The 25,994-nt window shown below is 42.5% G+C and overlaps 1 protein-coding gene across 1 annotated transcript in view; it reads right to left on the bottom strand.

Moving 5' to 3' along the window:
- Positions 1-7,881, bottom strand: part of LOC136866186 (mediator of RNA polymerase II transcription subunit 25) — a 106,285-nt gene extending 98,404 nt beyond the window's left edge. The window contains exon 1 of the mRNA XM_068226643.1: positions 7,754-7,881. The gene's annotated coding sequence lies outside the window, so the exon portion shown is untranslated. The remainder of the gene's footprint in view (positions 1-7,753) is intronic.
- Positions 7,882-25,994: the final 18,113 nt, after the last annotated feature.

Below are 25,994 nucleotides of genomic sequence, written 5' to 3'. Positions count from 1 at the left end.
GAGCACTGACGCGCCACGTGTTCACTCACAAAGGATGTGTGATTATTGCGCGGGGACCTTGTTGCTCTAGGACTGACATCTAGCGGTGATTCCGAGAACTTCTCAAACCGCCCTCGTAACATCAATATGATACTTGAGAACATTTGTTAATCCTAAGCGATTAGTAAAAACTTCGGGATACTGGGCACAAAGCTCGTGAATTTGGGATGCCTGAGCATCAGATAGGTGATCAAGGTCTAACTTAGTATCTTTGCAAATCATTACTATCATGACACAAGCAACATTACTATGAAACACCATAAAATCATTCAAATGAAATTCCCGATCAAGGCATAATTTAAAAGAAAATTTCCTATCTTGTAAGGATAGAACTATCCCAAATTTAGCTATAAAGTCAGCACCCAATATGACTTGACATGACAACTTAGAAGTCACAAGATATTTTATTTTCCAAGTAAATTCATCAATTCTAACTTTGACCAAAATGGATCCTAAAATTTCCAATTTACTCCCATTCGCAGTTACACAATTTTAGACGGTTCAATATTATGCAAATCACAACATTTCATTCTTTGATACCAACTTCCATTTACTAGTGACACAATACTTCCCGAATCAATCAGACCTAACAGTGGTTCATTATTAACTTTGATTTGTGCCAGAGAAGCTTTAGGCTTAACCTTACTAAAAATCATTAAATCATGAGGAAGACAAAAATCACTGACTATATTATTCCCAAAACAGTTTTCATTGAAATTTAGAGAAAATTTGTACTAGTCACCTTGAATTGTTTCCAGGTAAAGTAGGACAATTTATTTTGGTATGTTGTCTAAATCCATATGCATAACAGACACCAGGGTTCTGGTTAGGGGAATTTCTAGGTTTGGCAGAAGGACAATTATTTCTCAGGTGATCTCTGGATCCACATGCATAACATTTCCTAACATAATTCTCAGCAGAACAATAGGATGGATAATGGTTGGAATTACCAGGAGCTTGGGAAGGTGGATAGTTTACATGACGTGATTCATCACCATGTTTTACATCCTCTGCAAAGGTAAACGCCTGCTCTAGTTCAGAAGAGTCAGTGGAACTTTTGGTTAAGGATATATATGATTGGTATTGAGGAGCTATTCCTTTAAGTATTCTAGCTACCATTTCTTCCTCAGGTACTATAATCTTAAATACCTTGCATTAAAATTTGAGGTCTAATACAAAGGCAAGCAGACTCTCATGAAGAATTTTCTTTGAACGATACCTTCTTTTTTCGAAGTATTGGATCCCTTCCAGCTTTTCTCTCTGATTAGTTATACAGAGGATGGTTGCCTAGTTGTACTTCTTAACACTAGAACGGCCAGAGCAGTCATTTTGACCGTTAGCCAATTTCAAGGTATTTCCACACTCGTACATTTTTACGTATGAGGTTGTGCTTTTGTGACTTTCAATCTTTTATGGTTATGTATATTCACACCTAAAATTACATCCGTAGATGATAAGGAAACACTGATATTGTCAGTTATACCTGGGACGGCCAAAAGCAGTCATTTTGACCACTTCACTTCCTCGATACGGAGAGCTCTATTCTGCTCACTGCTTGTTTCCTCTGACATACTTACAAGTGGCACTATATGGGCGTATGTTGTAACTAAATAGTATGCCTCTAGCAGTGGTCGCGAGTGGACGAGTTAGTGCCTGTCCCTTGCATAGTATAGAGTGTAATAATGGCTCAGCAGCAAAAACTTGCTCCTGTTCGATTATTAGCAGAACTTGAAAAGCTTGGAGAAGACGAATCAGGTGACAAAGATAAGTTATCTGATAAAGATGCAATGAGTGACGATGAGGATTTTATACCTCAACAGTGTGGTAATATGTAGGATAATGACAGCGATTTAGCTAGTTAAAATATGCACAGTGGACTTCGCACCTACAATATATGCAGTTACTCTTTCAACCAGCCGTGATCAATCTTGCAGCAGAGGACGATCTCTTAGCAGCAGGCAACCTATTCGAAGAGGAAGGGCATGAGGTGGGAGAGGTCATGAACTGGTAAAGTCTCCTTCATTTGCACCAGGGGATCAGTTATGTAGTAATGATCCCCCTGTGGGTGGGGGCGGTAGAATAACACCCACGGTATCCCCTGCCTATCGTAAGAGGCGACTAAAAGGGGCCCCAGGGGCTCTGAACTTTAGAGCGTGGGTTGGCGACCACGGGGCCCTGAGCCCTTAGCTCGGGAGTTCCCACGGCATGCGAGCAGAAGTCTGAACTCTTAAATTATTCTCCCTGTATTAGGCCCAATATGGAAGTAATAAGCAAGTTAGACTCACTTTTATTATGTGAATCTCCTTTTTGGAACTGGCTTTATGTCGCACCAACACAGATAGGTCTTATGGTGACGATGGGATAGGAAAAGCCTAAGGGTGGGAAGGAAGCGGCCGTGGCCTTAATTAAGGTACAGCTCCAGCATTTGCCTGGTGTGAAAATGGGAAACCACGGAAAACCATCTTCAGGGCTGTCTGACAGTGGGGCTTGAACCCACTAGCTCCCGGATGCAACCTCACAGCTGTGAGCCCCTAACCGCACAGCCAACTTCGTGGATATTTCGAGATGTCAAGGATAATATACGTTTCTGGGCATGCAGTAAGAACAATATCCAGAAGGATAAGCTGTGACACTGTTTAGGTCTCCTGCAGAGTAATGAAACAAATTACCCCTATTTTGAAGAACTTCAGAGAGGTGGATTAGTGGTGCCATCACAATGTCTGCGTAACAGTGACAGGAATATTTACCTTGTTGGTATCTGAAGACTACAAGGAAGACTACCTGGATTGTAGAAATCACAAAGAATTTCTCTCTTCTGTCTAGAGCTGCTTTAGGAAGAGATGTAAATCAACAGTTCTGGCTTGAACACAGTCATTGTGGACATGACAATAATAGTCTGATAGATTTACAGTCTACATTTCCTCATGTCGAGTTAAATAATTATAGAAAGCAGATTAAGAACAAGAGTTATGTCAGCAGTGAGGATAAAAACATTAAGCGGAGGAAGCTATCAACGCTGAGCTTGTGAGTAATGTTCTTAAAGTATTTTGTTTTTATTCATGTAAAAATGTGTATTTCTAACTTCAGTGAATGCATTTACTGATATATGTGTTTCTTAGTATCATTTTATGAAGAATGTGCATTTATCATAAACATTGTGTTGATCTAAATGTAGTGAATGTGGGTGAAGTCATTCAAAGTTGGGCATGCCCCCTTTTCTCTCGCCCTCCGTTTGACAGATGGGTACAGTGTTGCCAAGTGTATCTTCCGGCTTTAATTGTAGATGGCTTTGGTGTGTGTAGTGTAGGAAGAATGTTAAAAAGTTACTGAAGTGATAAAATGGTGCATACTTACAAGAAGAAAAGTGAACTTTATTCTCCAGAAACATTATCTAAAGCTATTAGTGAAGTAATAAATGATAAGAAGCGCGTAAGAGCTGTGGTAGAAAAGTATAACATATCAAAATCAGTGTTGGGTAGGAAGATACTGGATCCCACTACCAAAAACAGAGGTAGAAAAATAGCACACTGACCTGAACATGAACAGAAACTAGCTAGTCATCCGAATATTTTAGCAAAATGGGGGTTTGCATTATCAAAGGAAGATGTAAAAAATACTGTAGGCCTACATGAATTTATTGAACAGCATGAATTGCAAACACCTTTTAAAAGTAACAGACCTGGAGATGACTGGTTTCAGAATGTTTGTAGAAGGAATGGGTTATGTTTAAAAAGAGATTAGAAGCATTGGGAAAATCATGAAGACAAAACACTTCTGATCCTTTTTCGGTGTATGGTTTCTGTTATTTACTGGAGAAAAAATTTAAAGAAATGAACTTACATAATAAACCAAAAAATGTTTGGAATTTGGATGAATCTGGGTTTTCAAGTGACCCTAGGAATATTAAAGGAGTAACTTCCAAAGGACAGAAAGTTCACAGAGATATCCCTGCAACTATGTATGCAGTGTCACAAAAAGGATACATCACTACAGAAATTTTTCAAGACTACTTTACACAGTTCTGCAAAACAGTGAAGGAAAGGCCCCTTCTATTAATCTTTGATGGACATGTGACTCATTTGGACCTAGAAACTATCATGAAAGCTATGGGTGAAAACATATGCATTATTAAACTCCCTTCTCACATGACAGATCTTCTGCAGCCATTGGATAAATGAGGATTTTGCCCCTTGAAACAGAACTGGTGTAACCGAGTGGCAGAGAATGAATCAAAGAAAAATGCAGGAGGCTGAATTTGTTGACATCCAGCCATTTTTACCAACTGCCTGGCTAACCTAACCTAGATATGTGCTAGTTACATAATAATACATATATGGTGCATCGGGTGCTCCAAATTAAGGCGTAAATACTGTAAAACAGTTTATTTGAACATTAAGTCTTCATTATTGTCAGCATAACTGCATCAGAGTTTAAACGTTTAGCTTGACTGTCACGTGGTGACGTGCACGAGCGGTGCCTGGATTAGCGTGGAATCGCATGCAAGCACTCGATTCAGTGGAACATCACAAACTCATTGGCATTTCCCCCTGTGTGTGGAGGCAGTAGAATAACACCCACGATATCCCCTGCCTGCCATAAAAGGCGACTGAAAGGGGCCCCAGGGGCTCTTAACTTGGGAGCGTGGGTTGTCGAAAACGGGGCCCTTAACTGACGTCCTGGTCTTGCTTCCACTTACTTGTGCCAGGCTCCTCACTTTCATCTATCTTATCCATCTTCCCTTGGTCAACTCTTGTTCTTTTCAGATCCCAATGGTACTAGGTCACGAGGCCTAGAGTCTTTCACTTTCACGCACAGCGTAGCCCTTGTCTTTCTTTGGCCGATATCTTTGTTTTTCGAATTGTCGAATCCCTTCCATTTTTTTTCACTCTGACGATGATTGCCACCACCACCACCGCACTCTACAGCAACCGAGTGGTAAGCCCCAGAGTTAGATGATTATGAATGAGCAGTAGAACACTACTTCAAAATACTCTTATAGATATGAAATTGTTAGTCAAGATAACAAAAATTGTTCAATTTTGCAGTAAATATTTACCTGTACGATATTATTGTTAATGCTGTGAAGGGAATATGTTGAAATTTTATCATATTCATTTTTTATGTAGTATTTCCTGCCCGGCTACTCATTCCTGCTACCCGGCAGACGAAAATGTCAGGGGAGAGCACTGACATCCTTTGCGAAATTTGGCATACTGCTCTCACACCAGAGACAAACGTTTTGAGAGTACTGGGATTTTCCCACTAAATCGGAACAAATATCCCATTGACAGACTAGATCTGATCAGGCTTGAAAGGTACAACAACAGAGAACTCCAGCCATTGGGCAATCTAACTGAATCTTCACAAGCAGATGATCTTGATGCATCATCTGATTCACAACAGAATCAACAATGTTTCGAACATTTGCTGCTTCAAAGTGAAGTGTGTAGACAAACAAAAATACGGTATTCAGGCCAGGTGAAGATGTCACTTTAATTAGTCATGTGAATATTATAAAGAAACTGCCACAACCTAAATTTGTGTGTATTGGAGATCGTATCCGTTATGAATTTACAGAGTCCATAGATGTAATGGAGAAAAAATAGGGCCCAGGTCATTGGATTACTTTGACATATTGTAGACTATAATGATAACCTATTCTTTTTGCTAAACATATATTTTATTAGGTGCCCTGTGGCATTTAGCATTGATAATGTGTAGTGAGTGATGTTTTTGCTTATTTGAGAAGTATTTGACATCAATGTTTGCCTAAATTTTCACTGGCCAATATGTATGGACAGTGGTAATTTTCTATCCTAATATTTTGTATTTTGGTGGTAAATAAATGTGATTATTCTTGCTTTAAGTATCAGGTAATTTTAAGTAGTTAACCCTTTTGTGGCCAAATTATTTAAGAAATTAATTTTTGGGAACTAAACATTTTTGTAGTGATGGAATGTCCCATTTTTAAAAAAAATTTCTAACACTGCAACTGTGAAAAACAATATGTGGGAACTATATATCCCAGAGTTATCGTATTAGAGAAGTTGCTAAACATCATCGGACCTAGTTGTTATCTACTTCCAATCATCAAGAATCTCCTTACAGATAACTGGGTAGAGATTAGTGATGGCATCACCAAGTCATATCCAGTACTTCAAACCACTGGTGTCCTTCAAGGCGACCCCCTAAGCCCATTGCTTTTCATTGCCGCCACAGCTGACATCGTACAAAGAATAGATTTAGAAAATGTCAATAATCTCATGTATGCAGATGACATGGTTCTGATGTCAACTTCTCAGATTTGCAGACTACTTTTAATAAAGTTATGAAATGGGCAGAAGAGAACCAGCTGAGGTTAAATGAAAATAAGACTGTCTCTCTGACCTTCAGAAAAGGAGGAAAACGGGGAACATTCTTAATCAATGACCAGCAACTAAAGTCAGTCACAAATTTTAAGTACCTAGGAGTCACTTTTCAAACACCGGGGAACGTGTTCTCGTTACATGTAAAAGACCGACTAAATGCTGCCATAAAATCCATTAACGACATCAGATCTTTGAGCGATCTCTCACTTTCATGTGCCATCGAGTTATTTCATCTTAAGGTTAGTCCTGTAGCCACCTATGGATTAGAAAATATGTGGATATATCTTGGAAAGAGGCAACTACATAGTATAGAGAAGGTGAAAGCATTCTATTTAAAGAAAGTACTTTGCCTATCAAAGTACACTCCATCACGCCTCGTATACCAACTGTCGAGGGAATTATTCTTTGTGGAAGAGCTGCGTATGAAACTACTGCTCCCGGCCACCCCAGCGTATAAGGAACTCCTACAAGAGCTTCAACAAAAGAGAGACAGCATATGGTGGGACTTTTACCAGTGTGATGCGATGATCAAACGCAACTGGACTCAGGGAGGCTATGAATTGAGACACGTTGTAACCAGGCTCTCAGTCCATGGGTTTGACCAATGCCTGTGTATTAAAGCGAGCTTTCATGAGCCAAGTCCGGAATGCAGGTGCAAAAGATGCGGCGAACTTTGTGAACGCTATCACGTACTTAAGTATAAACTGAGAATAGAATCCTTAACAAAATTCTGTACAGACGACTGCTCATAAGAATTTTTTTTTTTCCATGCACATTTGTGCGCAGTAAAACATTTATTATTATTATTATTATTATTATTATTATTATTATATATCCCAATGGCTGTCAGTATGCCTAAGTGACACAAATGTGAGAATATACTTACCAATAACCAAACGCAGGCACACACAAATCAGGACATAGAATATGAATATGTGCATGTACCACAAAGAAGTATAACTGATTTACACTAAATACAGCTGCAACCATCATTTTGGGTAGAATAAGGGGTGTACAAAGTGAAAGACAAACGAATAATACATCCACAACTATATATATGGAAAGGTAATCTGAACAAACGCATAACTCAAATATGATATGTTATAACCTGTCTGTAATATTCATAACACTAGTAATAACTCAGTAACATAATCAACTAAAATAAAGTAAAATAAAATAATTCTGGAGATGAATGATCATGGCAAGATGAAGAAGTTATGTTCCCGAGTTTCACAATTACATAAATCCTATTTATTTACCCATACTGAGACAACAGGTATGCTCAATCTATGTCTGCAGCACTACAGAATAATTTATGATAACGTAAACAGCTTAGAAATACTTACATCCATCTTTCTGGTGCAGAAAAATCACTTCACTTCCCAAAAATGCGCACTCCTGAATGTTCCTGACAGCCGTTGACAGCCACCTGCTTACACACCTTGTGTCTGGGCGTTGCCTACCGAGCACTGCCCAAAGGCACTGCCTGCTAGAGCTGGCTAGAGCTGGGAACGGAGCAGTTGCAATCGGTAGTGCGAGTGCAGCGCTCCCTCCGGTATTCTCCGGTAGTAAACTGTTGCTTGGAAACCAATCGGTGTTTTCGGAGGGCGAGCGGAGGGAGGACGGAGGAACAGCACTGAATGTGTGCTCGCTTGCAGTTCCAGTAGTGGAGCGCAATGGATGTGCTAGCGACATAGTAAATACTGCTTTATAAGTATGAAGAAGGCGAATGTACGAAACATGCACATTCTCATTTATCTTAGTGTTTCATACTATATATATTATAACCTATAAAAGTCCATGCAAATAGAATACATGTTTGTCATTATATTACCTTTGAAGTGCATATATGATAGAGATGACGAGTATTCCTCAGCCCCGCGGTGTAGGGGGCAACGCATCCGCCTGTCACCCGGCGGCCCGAGGTTCGATTCCCAGCCGGTTCAGTTTTTAAAATTGTAATGATTAATATACCTGGCCTGGGGACTGGGTGTTTGTGTAGCCCTTTATCTTCCGTTCTTCACACACAACATTCCACACTACCGCCATTCCACTTACACGCAGGTTCATATAATATGATGCCAGATCCACACGGGCCGACGCCCCGAACAAGTAGCATTTTAAAGAAAATGACCGGTGTTGAAAACCAAAGCGACAAGCGGGACTTGAACCAGCGCTTACGGAGCCTGAACGCTAATCACTCGACCACCGCCGTTTCGTGTTCGTGACCCCAACGCACCGGTACATATTCGACGCGAAACTTTCTCTTGCGATTTTCTCGAGAACGCCTTAGTAGTACGCCTTACTACTTGCACATTATGTTGTCCTAATGAGCTTCTAAATGTGTACAAAGTTTGAAGGCAGTCCGTGATCCGAACGTCGTGGCCTCCCCTTGTAAGTGTGTTGTACCTGTATTCAGTCTATGCTTATTAAATTTGCGTCTATACTTCCTCTGCTTGTTGTGTTTTGTAGATAATGCAAAGTATATTAGAAAATAATTGTGGTATTGGTTTGATATTGAATTCCATTTTAGATGGTATTCATGTTTTAGAATATTTAAAGGAATTTAATAAATTTTTACAGAAATTTGTACCACAAATGCCACGAAGACCGTCTGATGCTTGTCATTCCTTTGAAATTACTCGTACTGATGATAAACATCAGCAAAATGCAAATTCTGCGGCCGCATTTACGCGACAGATGGTAGTGCATCAAATTTGTGGGATCATATCAAGAGGCATCACAAGGATGAAATGAGCAGGTCGGCTTTAGCAGCAGAAAACAACATTGCTGTATTAAGCGAAACAGTTATGTTGTGAGAAATGGGCATTGAATAGACGGGTGAAATACCTTTACGTTGTCATACCAATAACGTGTTTAAACATGCCGCTAGTTTACATTCACTCAGGGCCTGTACTACGACAGCCAGATAAAAGTGCGGTATAAATTTATTTGGCAGTTTGGATATTTACCTGGAAGTTCGGTTGAAACCGCGTACTACGACTTTCGTTTATGTGCAATCTTGGAAAATATTCTCGAGTATAGCTATGCCGAAGTTGGAGAGGCTGTTAACGCTCTTATCTGTGACTTAGCTCTTATCGGGGACGCTGCTGTAAAGAATCAAGATGGCTACTCATGAAGATGAATCTACATCTGCATGATCATCATCATCATCATCATCATCATCTGTTTACCCTCCAGGTTCGGTTTTTCCCTCGGACTTAGCGAGGGATCCCACCTCTAACGCCTCAAGGGCAGTGTCCTGGAGCTTCAGACTCTTGGTCGGGGAATACAACTGGGGAGTATGACCAGTACCTCGCCCAGGCGGCCTCACCTGCTATGCTGAACAGGGGCCTTGTGGAGGGATGGGAAGATTGGAAGGGATAGGCAAGGAAGAGGGAAGGAAGCGGCCGTGGCCTTAAGTTAGGTACCATCCCGGCATTCGCCTAGAGGAGAAGTGAGAAACCACGGAAAAACACTTCCAGGATGGCTGAGGTGGGAATCGACCCACCTCTACTCAGTTGACCTCCCGAGGCTGAGTGGACCGCGTTCCAGCCCTCGTACCACTTTTCAAATTTCGTGACAGAGCCGGGAATCGAACCCGGGTCTCCGCGGGTGGCAGCTAATCACGCTAACCACAGAGGCGGACCATCTGCATGATGCTGTGCGAAATTAAGTTGTTACAATGTAATTTATGTATATATTTATAAAGTATGTCATGCTTCCTGTCCAGCTATCACAGAATGCTTAAAATTTTCCAAAGCTAGTAAGTTGTTGCTACTGAGTATATCAGTAGTACACAAACAGTACATCGCAAGTTTCATGGGTAGCCGTGGTCGTTAGGGCATCAAAGTTTGCTGTTAAGCAGTTTTTCGTGCGTTCGAGTACCAATAGTCTAACTTTTTTACCTTGTAAATGGTAGTCAGTAGGATACTAGAGGTGATAGTACACATTTCCTAATCATTAAAATGCGTGTCACAAGCGTGGGTTCTATTCCAAATCTATCCGCGACGCACATATGGAGTAAAGGTACCGGTATACGACGTTGTTCATGGTGATTCGTCCGTCGAATTAGGATGTTAAGGAGGTTATATTTCTTTTACTTCATAACAACTTGCTACAAAAGTATTTACGCTAAAGTGAGATAAATGCTTGCCAGTTACTATTCTCACATTGTATTGAAAAGAAGGAAACTAACTACTTATTCAATGAGCAAACAATAAATTGAATTAATAATAAAATTAATGATCCCACGCTGCATCAATGGCATTAATTACGAATATAAACTTTACTTTCGTCGTAACGCGCAACCTCGTAAATAGTACTAGACAGAAAAGATACATAACCTGAATCTTAACTTTTGCGTCCAGGTTACATTTTCAGTCTTTTTATTTTCTATAACAGTTTCAGTTTCGTTATACAGTTAATTAATTTTAGCATTTCTTCGTATGTGTATATCATCATCATCATCATCATCATCTGTTTACCCTCCAGGTTCGGCTTTTCCCTCGGACTCAGCGAGGGATCCCACCTCTACCGCCTCAAGGGCAGTGTCCTGGAGCTTCAGACTCTTTGTCGGGGGATACAACTGGGGAGTATGACCAGTACCTCGCCCAGGCGGCCTCACCTGCTATGCTGAACAGGGGCCTTGTGGAGGGATGGGAAGATTGGAAGGGATAGGCAAGGATGAGGGAAGGAAGCGGCCGTGGCCTTAAGTTAGGTACCATCCCGGCATTCGCCTGGAGGTGAAGTGGGAAACCACGGAAAACCACTTCGAGGATGGCTGAGGTGGGAATCGAACCCACCTCTACTCAGTTGACCTCCCGAGGCTGAGTGGGCCCCGTTCCAGCCCTCGTACCACTTTTCAAATTTCGTGGCAGAGCCGGCAGCTAATCACGCTAACCACTACACCACAGAGGCGGCGTATGTGTATATTTCAGTCCTAATTCTGTTTTTGACCTGAACTTCCACATTATAGCTTAATAAGAGTCTGATATTGGATTCTAGTAATACAGTTTAAAAAGGAATAGAGCTCAACAAACGAAAACACCAGGGAGCACGTATACCACCGCGCTAAATTTCACTATATTTTCAGTAACCTTATTACCAACCCAATAAAAATGTTACTACATCTTCCGCATTACAATCCCGCCGTTAAAATCCGTTGGTAGTACGCAAGAAAATATTTAACTTCTAGTTTGCAAAACTGCAGCCTACGTATCTGGCTGTTTATCTGACAGTCGTAGTACAGGCCCTCAGTAGTTTACTCGGTACAACCGGGTGATGACGTCACAACAACTGCTGCGCTCCGTACCGCTCCGACCCAACCCCTAGCCAGCGCTCTACCGTCTGAACTACTCAGCGCGGTACAGCATAGGCCTATAAACAATTCCAATCAGTTCTTTCTCTTCAGTAATAAATGAGCTACGAGTATAATTTATGTAAGAGCATCGTATAAACCACCTGTTTACATGTAATGGAATATAATTAATACTTAAACATTTTAACTATTATAATATTGTAAATGCATTTGCAAGGGCATAATATATGGCAATATTCACGCTACATTATTCTATCCACCTGCACCTATTGAAAACTGAATTTCTTCTTCTTCTTCTTCTTCTTCATTTATCTGTTTACCCCCCCAGAGTCGGTATTTTTCCCTCGGACTCAGCGAGGGATTACACCTCTACCGCCTCAAGGGCAGTGTCCTGGAGCTTCAGACTCTGGGTCGAGGGATACAACTGGGGAGGATGACCAGTAACTCGCCAAGCGGCCTCACCTGCTATGCTGAACAGGGGCCTTGCGGGGGGATGGGAAGATTGGAAGCGATAGACAAAGAAGAGGGAAGGAAGCGGCCGTGGCCTTCAGTTAGGTATCATCCCGGCATTTGCCTGGAGGAAAACTAGGAAACCACGGAAAACCACGTTTAGGATGGCTGAGGTGGGAATCGAACCCACCACTACTCAGTTGACCTCCCGAGGCTGAGTGGACCCCGTTCCAGCACTCGTACCACCCGGGCCTCTGGGGGTGACAGCTAATCACACTAACCACTACACCACAGAGGCGGGCGCAAACTGAATTTCAACAGATAAAAATCTGTTATTCATAGCGTAACAAATAATGAGGCAATCTTGAAACGACTGTAGCATTTGAATGACAAACGTAGAAAAACACATTCATCTGTGGACTTAGTACTGAAACCTAAATTGTAATTCAACCCAAGATCACCGTTACTACATTGCCCACATTAAAGCATCTGAATTTTCCGCCAGTGAATTCAATCGTAGGACCACCGGACGTCTCCAGAGGAAAAGCGAAAACAATTGCTTCGCTCCCCTCCTACGGTATCGTGATATTGGAAGAACAGTCAAGTAAACATACTAGTCTCGTTTCTTTTCTATTTATTATTGTTATCAAAAAATCTAAAAATCTAAGATATAACACTTACGACACAATGATATTAAATAAAGATATAAAACATAGCACAGTCCAAAGAATGATCTCAAGTAGTGTCTATTAATTCCCAACATTCTCCCCACCCTGGTCAACCTCTAGGGGGATGACCAGCTGAATTGGTCGGGCTATTTTATGTCCCTGTGGGGTTCGAAGAATCACAGTCCTTATCTTCTCGTTCCTTCCTTCTAGTAACCTCTCTATTCTTGCCCTTTTCCACAATTGGCGTGGTCGTCCATCTTCTTGAATCAACGCCAGATCTCCGGGTCTAAACTCAATGGATCTCCCAGACACACATCGAGCTTCATGAAAGCTCTTGAGTTCTAAGAGGTACTTCTTGGTCCATCTTCTCCAAAAGTCATCTGAAAGTTTTTGTCTCAGCCTGAATTCTCTTGTCAAGGCAAGTCTGGTAGTCGGTTCTGGTCCCGTTGGCACGGTCGTGAGTCCTTCACCAACAAGAAAGTGTGTCGGCGTCAGGGGTTCAGCGTCATCTCCATGCAAGATCGGTCTTGAATTTATCGCAGCTTCAATATTGACTAGAGTGGTGTTAAGCTGTTCTTCTGTAAGTCTTGATAGTCCCAGCACCTTTCTTAGACATCGCTTAACTGTGCCTACCATTCTCTCCCACCATCCTCCCCACCAAGCTTCCCGTGGGGCGATGAACTTCCAAGTTATACCGTATTTGGCGAGGAATCGATGGGTCTCCGAAGATGACAATGCCTTCCAAAGTTCCGACAGTTCTGAATTGGTGGCCTGAAATGTCCTTGCGTTGTCTGTATATATAGAATGTGGCAGTCCACGCCTACCAGCAAACGTTTGAAGGGCCATAAGGAATGTGTCAGTGGTCATACTGGAGCATAACTCTAAATGCACCGCACGTGTAACAGCACAAGTGAATAGCGCTATGTAAGCCTTTTCCATCGTCATGCCTATTTTGATATAGAGGGGACCGGCGAAGTCTATCCCGGTAATTGCAAAGGGTTTCGACGGTCTCACCCTATCCGCAGGTAGAGGAGCTTCGATTTGCTGCCCTCTAGGGTTCTTCATGATTCTGCATGGGAGGCAGGCGTGCAAGACCCTCTTAACAGTTTGACGAGCTCTAGGGATCCAGAACTCTTTTCGGAGCTCCGACAGTATTACCCGAACCCCAAAATGATGTAGTCTGATATGTGTTTGCCGAATGAGTAGATACGTGAATCGATGAGAGCTGTCTAGAAGTATTGGGTGCCGTCGCTCCTTAGCGTGGTCCGCACAGTGCAATCGACCCCCGAGGCGGAGGAGTCCGCCTTCAATGTAGGGGTTGAGGGTCGTATTTTGGATTCTTTAGGAATTGGTCGACCGTCTTGGAGTGCTTGAAGTTCTAGTGCAAAACATTCTCGTTGAACAGCTCCTATCCAGTATCTACGTGCCTTTGCGAGCTCCACCGCTGTTAGTTCTCCTGTAAGCTTCTCTCGATTGCGGGTGTTGTGTGTAAAGCGAAGAATCCAACCAGTAATACGCATCAGTTTCCAACTGAACTTCGAACTGTCTATAACGCTGGAATATGTGGTCGTTGTCATTACATGTTTTATGTTTCTCTTCTTCTCCTCGGGAAGTTGCTCGCTTGGGGTTTGAGCACCAGATGACCAACATTCCTCACGATGTGCAAGCCATGTGGGTCCATTCCACCACTTGCGCTCATTCCGTATCTGGTCGCCACGTAGTCCTCGTGTAAGGTGATCAGCCGGGTTCTCATGTCCAGGGCAATGCCTCCACTGACTTGGAGTTGAGTACGATTGAATCTCCGTTACTCTGTTGCAGACGAAGGTTTTCCATCTGTTTGGGCCACTGTGTATCCAACCCAAGGTGACAGTAGAATCCGTCCATAGTATTGCCTGAGTGATATCGTGGCCTGTAGCTGCACAGAAATAGGACAGTAATCGTGCTCCCACTAGCGCTGCTAGTAGTTCGAGCCTTGGCAAGGTACCTTCTTGATCGGGGTGAGCCTGTTCTTGCTGCAGGCCAGATGGACGAGTACGGTGCTTCCCTCGTTCGTGCGAATGTACAAAACCGCTCCGTATGCCCGTTCTGAAGCATCACAAAATACGTGGATCTGAACCTTGCTCGTCGTTGAAGTAGCTAGCCACCGCGGAATTTGTATGCGTGAAAGAGAGGATAAGGAGGATGCCCAAGTGTTCCATGATGCTCCGATATCAAGGGGTAGCAACTCGTCCCAGTCAATTCCCCTGTTCCACGTATCCTGGAATAACAGCTTACTGAGGAGGGATACTGGGGATAACAGTCCGAGTGGATCATAGAATCTAGCCGTAATCTGTAATAACTTCCTCTTGGTGATTGGTCCTTCAGGTAAAGCCTTGGTGATCTCCTCTGGGTTAGTGTAAAGGTTATCCGTTTCTGTATTCCAGTAAACGCCTAGTACCTGCGTCTCTACGTTGACCTCTTGACCTTCTGCTCTCCAGATGGCCTTTAGCGAGTCTGAATTAGTGGTCCATTTCGCTAGGTGGAAGTTCATCAATTTCATCAGTGCAGTAAGTTCGTAATACAGGGCAATCACACCATTGTCATTCTCTGCGCCGGATACGAAGTCGTCCATAAAGGTATTGTCATCTATGAGGGGTGCTGCAATAGGAAATGTCGTCTTGTATCTGTCGGCAAGTTCCCTCAGTGTTGCTGAAGGCAAGAACGGACTGCAAGTCAGGCCGAATGAGAGCCTAGTGAAGCGATAGGTCACTACCTCGTCCGTCGTGTGGTAACTTCCGTTACTGTCCTGGGTGACCTTGTACCACAAGAATCTGGTCAAGTCCCTGCCATTCTCGTGCAAGATCAGCTGAAGAAATGCCTGTGTAATATCAGTATTGATGGCCATGGGATGTAGCCTGAATCGTAGTAGAATAGCCAGTGTCTCCGGTAACAGATTTGGACCTGCCTCTAAAGCATCGTTGAGAGACGGTGAGTTGGTCTCGTGAGAAGATGCGTCGAAAACTATTCTCCATTTTGTTTTTCCCAGTTTCTCCTTCTTTACAGCTTGGTGGGGGAGATAAAACGTGGTGTTCTTTGGATCTCCAGTAGGTGTGACTTCTATTTGTCCTTTCATGATATGATCCAGCATTTGGTTGTAGTACACCTCCTTTAGAGTGGTATTGTTTTGAAGTATTTTGATCAAGTTATCAAATCGAAGTTCCACGTTTATCTTGTTACTTGAAGGAAGAACATCCTGCTTTCTTGGTAGGCAGACCACTCTCCGGCGACCTTCAACGCGATAGGTTGCCTTAAATTCTTGAAGAATGGCAGAGTCTTTCTCAGTTAGGTCCCGATTTTGATTTGCAACTATTCCCATTGCCTCTAGATCCCAGAATTTTCTTAGTTCATCATCCGAAGGTGAGCTAGCTTGTCGAATGAAGTTCACAACAGTAGAATTCACACAAGTCCCTGATCGGCTTCCATTTAAGATCCATCCAAAAATTGTTGGAATCAGAACGATCGATTCAGATATTCGAATCGGTGAACCGTCCTTCACTATTTTCCAATATTGGTCACTGCCAATTAAGATCTCAACGGGCAGGTTTTCTTTCTAATCAGACCTAGGGTCTGCTAACTGCAATTTGCGTACGTGCGCCCAAGTTTTGATGTCTTGTGGAGCTGCTGGTTGAGGTGAGAGTGAGTGTGCACTTTCGTAAGCTTTCATGGAAACCTTAAAGTTTGTGTAAACTCCTTTCATACTGAACCTGACAACTCTGCGCTGACATGATGGGTTAGTCTGGGACTCAAATGTGCAAACAGTCAGTTCACTTTTGTCGGTGGTTAGTAACTGTAGGTCGTCTATCAGTGATCTTGATATAAATGTTGCCTGACTTCCACTGTCTAGTATACATCGAGTAAGTCGGCTTATCCCTGTAGGTCCAGTGATTCTTACTTGAGCTGTCTGCAAGAATGTGAAACCTGGTGTGGTGATATCTATTTTTCCTACAGAAGCTGTGTTGGCCTGATCTTCTGAGGTCTTGTGACTCCTTCCGTTGTCGCAAAGGGATTTATGGTGCGACTTCTTGCAGTTAGCACACTGTGCCTTTCCTTTCTTTCGACAATTGAACGCCGTATGCCCTCGATTGAGGCACAGGAACCACCGGTTAGCTCTCTACAGCCTCTCTTTTCGCTCCGTAACGTTTGTGATTTTCTTACAGTCCTAAGCCCAGTGACCTCTTGATTCACAAAAAACGCAAAATGGTTTCGGCCCTTTAACCTCTTTTCCTGCTAAGCCTTTAGGATCGGCACGGACGTGAAGAGCTTCCACCGTAGGGGGGTAGCTTGATGATATGGAGGTTTCACCACGAATCTTTTGTGTAGTAAGCGCTCCGTCAACTTCCTCACCGAGAAACTCCATTAGTTTGAGGATGTTACCCTCCGAAAGGTCTTTTCGCTTTGCGTGAATGATCCAGCGACGGCATATATCGTCTGAAAATGCTCGGAGGATCTTCGGTGCAAGTACTCGGCCATAGGCGTTCACATCTTCCCCGAGAGCGCGCAGAGCTTGAATGCGGCGATTGCAGTCAATAAACGTAGAATTAAGTGCGTTCGGTGTGGCAAACTGGATGGGCTTAATACATTCTATGTAGTCCAAGTGGGCCTGTATGATTCTATTCTTGTCGCCGTAGCGAGCTTCAAGAATTTTCTTAGTCTCTTCATAAGTCTCGGCCGTCACTGCGATGCCGTCAATCAAGTGCTTCGGTCCCCCCTCTAAATAACCCCTCAGAAATATATGTTTATTAATAGTAGAGAGTGACGTGTCCTTATCGATTGACTGTTCGAAGTGTTCCCAGAAACGTGCTCATGTTTCTATATTACCTGAGAAGGGTTCTAGTCTTATTGGGGGGGAGTCTTAACGTGGTTGAGGGAACAGCTGAGGCAAGTGTTGGTACCGTCTGTGTGTTCGTGAGTCTAAGATTCGACATCGCGCTTTCAAGTTTTTTCTCCATCCCATGTGAAATGCGAATGATAGCGCGCTTGGCGTTCTCTATATATTCCTCACATGTACTTATGTCATCAGCGTACGCGGTGTCATCCAGGAGGTCGTGAACCTCATCGTCCAGGGCTCTTAATTTATCCAAAGTCTCTTGTAACCTATCCTTACAGTACTCGTAATCCTCGGGAGAGGTAGACTCAGTAAACTCTTGTGCTTTCTCCACGAGACGTGTGATGTTTGCCCTTTCCCTAGCACGTCTTCTTTTCAATTGGTGTAGTCGTGTGTTCGCGTTACCGCCTTCCATACTGGACCTCTAGACGTGAATTTGCTATAGTAAAATAGTGTATTTGATAGGGACTTCGTAATAGCGTGGGAAATATTTCGTTACTTGATCTATTATTAATCGTACTCCGATGTATTGCGACGTAGTTCAAGGAAAGCCAGCAGATGGCAGCACTGGTCACTTAGTCGTGCGTGACGTCTTCTCCAAGTGAAGTAAATAAACAATATGGCTACCCTTCCAGCTTAACCAATAAACTATCTATGCGTTTGCACTACAAATACTACTTATACCCCTTTTTTACTATGCTTTATGCGGTATTTGGAAGTTCCTTAAGTACGAGTAGTTCAGATATTAACAGGAACAAAATTACATCTGAGAAATGTTACCGTACGTTGATGGCTTGGCGTGATAGGTTTTATTTCCACGGCAGCAATTTTCCCGTAGTCTCCTTACGGAACGTGTAGTAAACCAATGATTACCTATTTAGTCTCTAGTATATTGCCTTCGCGCTGGAGTGTAGTTCTTCCCGTGTTTCCGGCACCAAAATTATATCGTGATATTGGAAGAACAGTCAAGTAAACATACTAGTCTTCTTCTTCTTCTTCTTCTTCTTCTTGAAAGGTGTGGTTGGACTCATGTGTTATCGTCCAGTCACGAAAACATTAATTACTTAACACTGACACATGTATCACTCGTATTGTACTTTAAAAAGTAATTGATAGAAAAAAAAAGAAAAAAAAGAACATTCCATAGGAGTCACACAAGAAACGATGATAACATATAGACAGAGGGTAAAGAGATTTATATCCTACCAAAATTATGATAAACATTTTGCACTGGAAGAGAGAGCATAAAGAGACTGTCAGAGGATTACAATATAATATGTGCTTCATCAAGAAACTGATTTATGCTGTTCACAAGAGTAGGAGTTAGAGAGGATAATAAACACGAAATACTTGTGGGGAAGGGGATGCCCATGTTAAGCAAAGAGGATAGGAAGCGCTGGCGGGGAACATCGAAAACAGGACATTGTAACAGAAGATGATTACTGTCAGTATCAGACACGCCACAAGCACAGGAAGTTGGGGGAGGAAGATGAAAACGATTTTTATATTGGGGAGTAAGGGCATGATTAAAACGTAGACGTATAATAGATGTGATATGGCGTCGAGAGTACGTACCATAATAAAACCACGGTTTAAGAGGAATAACAGGTTGTAATTGATGATAAAAACATCCCTTTTCTCGTGACGTTTCATTCCAATCGGACTGCCAATGTTGATATGCTATATCCCGCACTTCATGAATGAGATCAGAAGGGGGGATCGCAAGAAAAAGAGAGGGGGATTGTTGTGATGCTCGTTTAGCTGCCTGATCAGCAGTCTCATTCCCCATGATACCAGAGTGACTGGGAACCCAAACTAGAGTTATATAAACACCAGAACGAGTAAGGACATATAAGAGATACTTAACGCTATATAAGTACCAATTAGGGGAAGAGAGAGGCGAGCATAAGGCATACAGAACATTTTGTGCATCCGTGAAAATCGTAACCTTATCATAAGCATGTGACCTGATGGTAATGAGGGCTTGTCGAATAGCAAACAATTCGGCGGTAAAAACAGAAAAGGCAGAAGGGAGGGAAAACTCAGAGAGAGTATATGGTTGGGGGATATAAAAGGCTGCTCCAACGCCGTGTGCTGATTTTGATCCGTCAGTAAAAATGCTTACTTCCCTTATGTAGAGGGAAAGTCGAATACGTTTAGTTGCAAGAGGGGAAAAAGGAGTAGAATGTGTTAGACAAGAAAATGATTCAGAAGAAGATATAATTACTTGAGGACAAAAGGACTGACTGTCAAAAGGGATAGAGTATAAAGGCAATGTGGGTAAACGGAGGAGCTCATCTTCTCTTGGTATAAGAGAACGAAATGCGGTATATAAAGCAGGGACACGGTTTCCACGGGGAGATTTGGAAGAATAATAAGAATGTAAAAGTCGTAGCTTGGGGATAAGCTGAGACCGGGTGACAGTAAAATGTTTGAGGACATACTTAGCGGCTATAGTCTGTCGCCGAATCTTTAAAGGCTGTTCACCGGCTTCTATTAATAAGGCATTGGTTGGTGTAGTTTTAAGTGCTCCTAAACAGACACGTAGTGCGCGGTATTGTATTGTATTTAAACGTGCAAGGGTAGTAGCAGAAGCGGTGTCGATAAAAAGAGCACAATAATCTAGTAAGGATCGAATAGTTGCTCTGTAAAGGAGAATAGCTGTAACGGGGTCAGCGCCCCAACTTCGACGGGTGATCGTACGTAAAATAGAAATAAAACGATCAGTTTTACGTTGAAGAGAGACCACATAAGGAGTCCATGATAATTTGTGGTCCAATATGACTCCAAGGTAGGGATGCTGATTAACAAAGGGGATAGTAAGACGATCAAGAAGGAGAGGAGAACGGTTAGGTGCTCGAGTATGGTTAAATAGGATTGCAGCACATTTGGAAGGCGAGAGTGAGAAACCATGTTCATGTAACCAGATAGCAACCTCATGAAGGACACATTTAATTTTTCTCCTACACACATCAACACTATCATGTGATACGTATAAAACATAGTCGTCTGCGTGAGCTAAAACTCGTGCGTTCTTTGTAATTATACGTTCTAAATCTCGCATATAAAGCGCAAAGAGGATACCGCTTAGTATATCACCCTGTGGGACTCCATGCGAAACGTGTCTTCCTGGAAACGGGGGGAAGGGGGATTTGAGAATGAGAGTGCGAGAAGTATATAGACGTTCTAATAGAGAAATAAAAGCAGAGGGAAAGCCAAGCGAATCAAAGCACGACCATAATAGATGTAAAGGAACGGAATCATAAGCTCCTTGAATATCAAGAAAAACAGTAATAGTGCTATGTTTACGATGTCTAGCTAGTAGGAGATCAGTCAACAAAATATTGAGTGGATCTTGTGTGCTACGTCCTTTAAAAAAGGCATACTGATATTTAGGAAGGATCTGATGTTTCTCCATAACCCAGAGAAGACGCCGTAGTAGAATTTTTTGAAAGAGTTTCCTAACACAGGAACTTAAAACAATGCCACGATAACTTAAAGGAGAAGAGGGATCTTTTCCAGGTTTAAGAATTGGGACTAAATGAAAGTTGTTCCACTGTGCCGGTACCTGTAAGGTGAGAAGGATATTATTAAAAAGAGAAAGTAAGACAAGAAGACCGGTATGGGGTAAAAGTCGGAGCATAGTGTAAGTGATACTATCAGGACCAGGAGATGAACTACGAACTACTTGTAAAACGGACTGTAATTCGGACAGTTGGATGGGTTGAAGTAAAACAGAAAATTGGGGGGATATGGGACGGAAAGAAGAAAAGGGAGGCGGAATTGTGAAGTCAGGTGTTATAGTATATAGAAAAGAAAGAAGGACATTAGGCAGAATAATCGAATGCGCAGGGTGTACAGAAGTAACACGAGTAAGTGCGCGAATGGCGTTCCAAAGGGATGTTGCAGATACGCGATGATTAAGAGAGGAGATGAAGGCCTTCCAAGACTCGCGTCTCTTTGCATTAAATATGCGTTTGATACATGCATTATGACGTTTCAATGTTAAATAATTAGCTAGTGTCATATTCTTACGATACAATTTAAATAAAGCTGTTCGCCGCAGTATTAACTTGTGACATTCGTCGTCCCACCAATGTATTTTCTGATAAGGACGGGGGCAGAGGGAGGGGATCAATTTGAATGGATGGAAAGTCTCAACATATGAGGAGAGAATGCGTAGAAGGGTAGGATAGTCTAAGGTATTGGGTGTGTATTGAAGGAAATGGGTGTGAAGGAAACTACAATACGATTGTTTATCAAAATTTCGGAAAGACCGAATATTACTGAGCTGAGAGGGGCGGGCTGAGGAAAAGGGTGGTTTACAAACACCAAAAGAAATAATAATAGGGAAATGATCACTCAGATGAGTATCACTGAGTATATGCCACACGGTATTAGGAGTCATGTGGTCATGGCAGAGCGAAAGATCAACAGAACTAGGGGGTGAACCAGGAGGGGTGAGTCGAGTTGGGGACCCGTCATTTAAAAGGGTAAAGTGATGGGATTGAGTTGCCGTAAGAAAATTTGTCCCTTTAGATGTATCTTTAGAACTACCCCAGGCAGTATGGGAACAATTAAAATCACCAAAGAGAAAAACATTGTCTATGGAATCAAATTGGGTAAGGAAGTGGGACCAGTGAGAGGTAGAGATATAAACATCAGGAGGACAATACACATTGATGAAATATATATTTCGCACGATAATACCTAAAGCAAGAGTATTTGGAATGCAATGCGTCAGAGGAAAGGGGACATATGGAATAGACTTATGAATAAAAATGGCAAGGCCTTCACTTCCATTAGTATCAAGGTGTTCGACTCGAAAATCAGGAAGATGAAAAAGGGTGTTTGCATAAAACCACGTTTCTTGTATTATAATGATGTTAGCACATGTTTCCTGAATTAACAGTTGAAGTTCATGTTTTTTATGAAAAAGACTTCTAGCGTTCCACTGCAAAACGCGTATCATATAGGGTAAGGATATGAGCGATGCGATCTCGTAGTTGATAAATTACCGGTGAAATGGGAGACTCTCCTCCCACATTCTGAAGAAGCAAGAATAAGATTTGTTGGATTTCTTGATGTACTTGGTTTCTTTGTATTAACAGTTGAGAGTCGTGGGATCGGGGCGGGTAACTAGGACCCGAAGTAGAGGGAGGTGATGCTGTGGGAAGAGAAGATGGTGTTGTAGCAGGCGGAGGAGAAGAAAATGGAACCCGGCCCGTAGAACCAGGGTCAGGGCGTACCAAGGCAAGATAACCAGTTCTATCATAACCCGGAGTCAAAGGCGGAGGGGCAGATTTCTGGATTACTTGTGTAAATTTACGTTTTCTAGAAAAATCTTGAACAGAGGAAGAAGAGACTTGTTCTGGTACCAGGGGGGGAAAATCCTGGGGGTGTTGAGACGGATGATAATGAGGGAGGGAAGTCTTGTTCTTAGCATCTTGAAATGAGATATGTTCCGTGCTCATGACCTTCTTTATCTCTTGTTGGTATTTGTGTTCCGGACAAGTTATTGCTCCCGTTGGATGTGGGCCTTTGCAATACACACATTTTGCAATTTGAGATGTACAATGATCGGTGGCGTGCTCCATTGAGCACTTTCCGCAGCGTGCTACCTGTGCACGACATTGGGCCTGTGTATGACCATATCGGAGACATTTTCTGCAAAGAACAGGGGAAAAAATGAAAGGCTCAACATGCAAGTAGACTTGGAAAAGAGACACTTGTGTAGGCAACTTTTGGGCTCGAAAAGTAATTTTAATTGACCCAGTGGGGACATAACCAACACCATCATTGGAAACAATGCGACGATTGAGACGTTGTACTGCTTTAACCGGTACGGTTGAAGTAAGATAAAGTCGAATGTCGTCTTCAGAAAGGTTCTTATCCACATCTCGAATAATCCCCACACGAAAAATATTAGATGACGGGATGTATGCCTTAAGATGTAGAGATGTGAGCAGAGGGTGGCACAGAAAATCGTTGGCTTGGCCCGCATTATTAAAAATTATTTGTAGGCGATTACGACCTTTACGGGAGATAGACTGGACGGGAATATTACGTTCATAAAAATGTCTCCCCAGGGCCATAGGATGGAGTTGCCCTAAATTTTTGTTTTCCAGAGATTCAACGTACACAATATAAGGTCCAAGGTGTGAATGGGAATACTGTTCACGTTCCATAGGTGGCAGTACATTGACACCATTAGAATTAGAATTTTGTGATAATTGTGAGTCTGTCAAAATTGATTGAGTTGCCAGGTTTCCAGAAGATTCGTCTTGCATCCGAACTTCTTCCTCCTGCGCAACAACTAACTTATCTCCTAACAAAAGGCTTTCACCTCCACTGGAGGCAGCCATAATAACACACGGCACTAGCACTTAAACAAGAAAAAAGGATCCTCACAACCAAATACTGAAAACACGTAGCACACGACTAAGCGTATCGTAATGTGTAAGTATTAGGTAGCGACTGGAGGCACAAAGTTCTTCAAAATATACCAGTAAATAAACTTCAAACTATTTGCTGAAGTTCAAACAACACCTCTCACGGTTGCCAAGGAAAACAGTGCAAAACATACTAGTCTCGTTTCTTTTCTATTTATTATTGTTATCAAAAAATCTAAAAATCTAAGATATAACACTTACGACACAATGATATTAAATAAAGATATAAAACATAGCACAGTCCAAAGAATGATCTCAAGTAGTGTCTATTAATTCCCAACATACGGTTCTCAGCTCTAGCCAGTCTGTCTTCGTCTTAGCTATGTCATGTTCCACAGTTTCATCTGAGATTGCATCGGTTCGTCATTGGACGTAGAGCTGGGAAACGGAGCAGTTGCTCCTATGATCGCAATCGGTAGTGCGAGTGCAGCGCTCCTTCCAGTATTCTCTGGTAGTATACAGTTGCTTGGAAACCAATCTCGAATCCCACTATCGGCAGCCCTGAAGATGGTTTTCCGTGGTTTCCCATTTCCACACCAGGCAAATGCTGGGGCTGTACCTTAATTAAGGCCACGGCCGCTTCCTTCCAACTCCTAGGCCTTTCCTATCCCATCGTCGCCATTAGACCTATCTGTGTCGGTGCGACGTAAAGCCCCTAGCAAAAAAAGAAGATGGTTTTCCGTGGTTTCCCACTTCTTCTCCAGGAAAATGCCGGGATAGTACCTAACTGAAGGCCACGGCCGCTTCCTTCCCACTCCCAGGCCTTCTCTATCCCTTCGTCGCCATAAGACTTATCTGTGTCGATGCGACGTAAAGCAGAACAAAATAAGTATTCCCGACCCAAAGTCTCACGCTTCAGGACACTGTCCTTGAGGCGGTATAGGTGGGATCCCTCTCTGTGTCCGAGGGAACACCCAACCCTGGAGGGTAAATTGATGGAATGATGATGATGATTATTATTATTATTATTATTATTATTATACTCCCATAACCACTTCTGTGGTTTTCTGCGACGTTAAGGTGCCGGCATTTTGTCCCACAGGAGTTCTTTCATGTGCCGGTACACCTGACCACCTTCAGGTACCGCCGAACAAAGTCGGAATTGAAACCGCAAGCTTGAGCTCAGAAGGCCAGCGCTCTACTGTCTGAACTACTCAGCCCGGTACAGCATATAACCAGTTCCAATCAGTTCGTACTCTTCAGTAAAAATTGAAATGGCGTATGGCTTTTAGTGCCGGGAGTGTCTGAGGACAAGTTCGGCTCACCAGATGCAGGTCCTTTGATTTGATGTCTGTAGGCGACCTGCGTGTTGTGATGAGGATGAAATGATGATGAAGAAGACACATACACCCAGCTCCAGTGCCAGCTAAATTAACCAATTAAGGTCAAAATTCCCGAACCTGCCGGGGATCGAACCCGGTACCCCTGTGACCAAAGGCCAGCACGCTAACCATTTAGCCATGGAGTCGGACGTACTGTTCCGTAATAAATGAGCTACGAGTATAATTAATGTAAGAGCATCGTATTTAATACATGTTTAGATGCAATGAATATAATTATTACTTAAACTATTTTACTACGGGTATTAATAATATTGTAAACGCATTTGCAACGGTATAATATATGCCAATATTCAATCTACAGTATTCTATCCACCTGCACCTATTGCAAACTGAATGTCAGCATATCAAAATCTGTTATTCATACCGTAACAAATAATGCGGCGATCTTGATACGACATCATTTGAATGACAAACGTAGGGGAACACATGCATCTGTGGAATTAGTACTGAACTCTAAATTGTAATTCCTCCTAAGATCACCGTTACAACA

This window comes from Anabrus simplex, chromosome 3 (assembly GCF_040414725.1).
Source record: "Anabrus simplex isolate iqAnaSimp1 chromosome 3, ASM4041472v1, whole genome shotgun sequence".
NCBI lineage: Eukaryota > Metazoa > Arthropoda > Insecta > Orthoptera > Tettigoniidae > Anabrus > Anabrus simplex.
The sequence above is the reverse complement of the archived record's forward strand: the minus strand, read 5'-3'. Positions and strand labels throughout refer to the sequence as shown.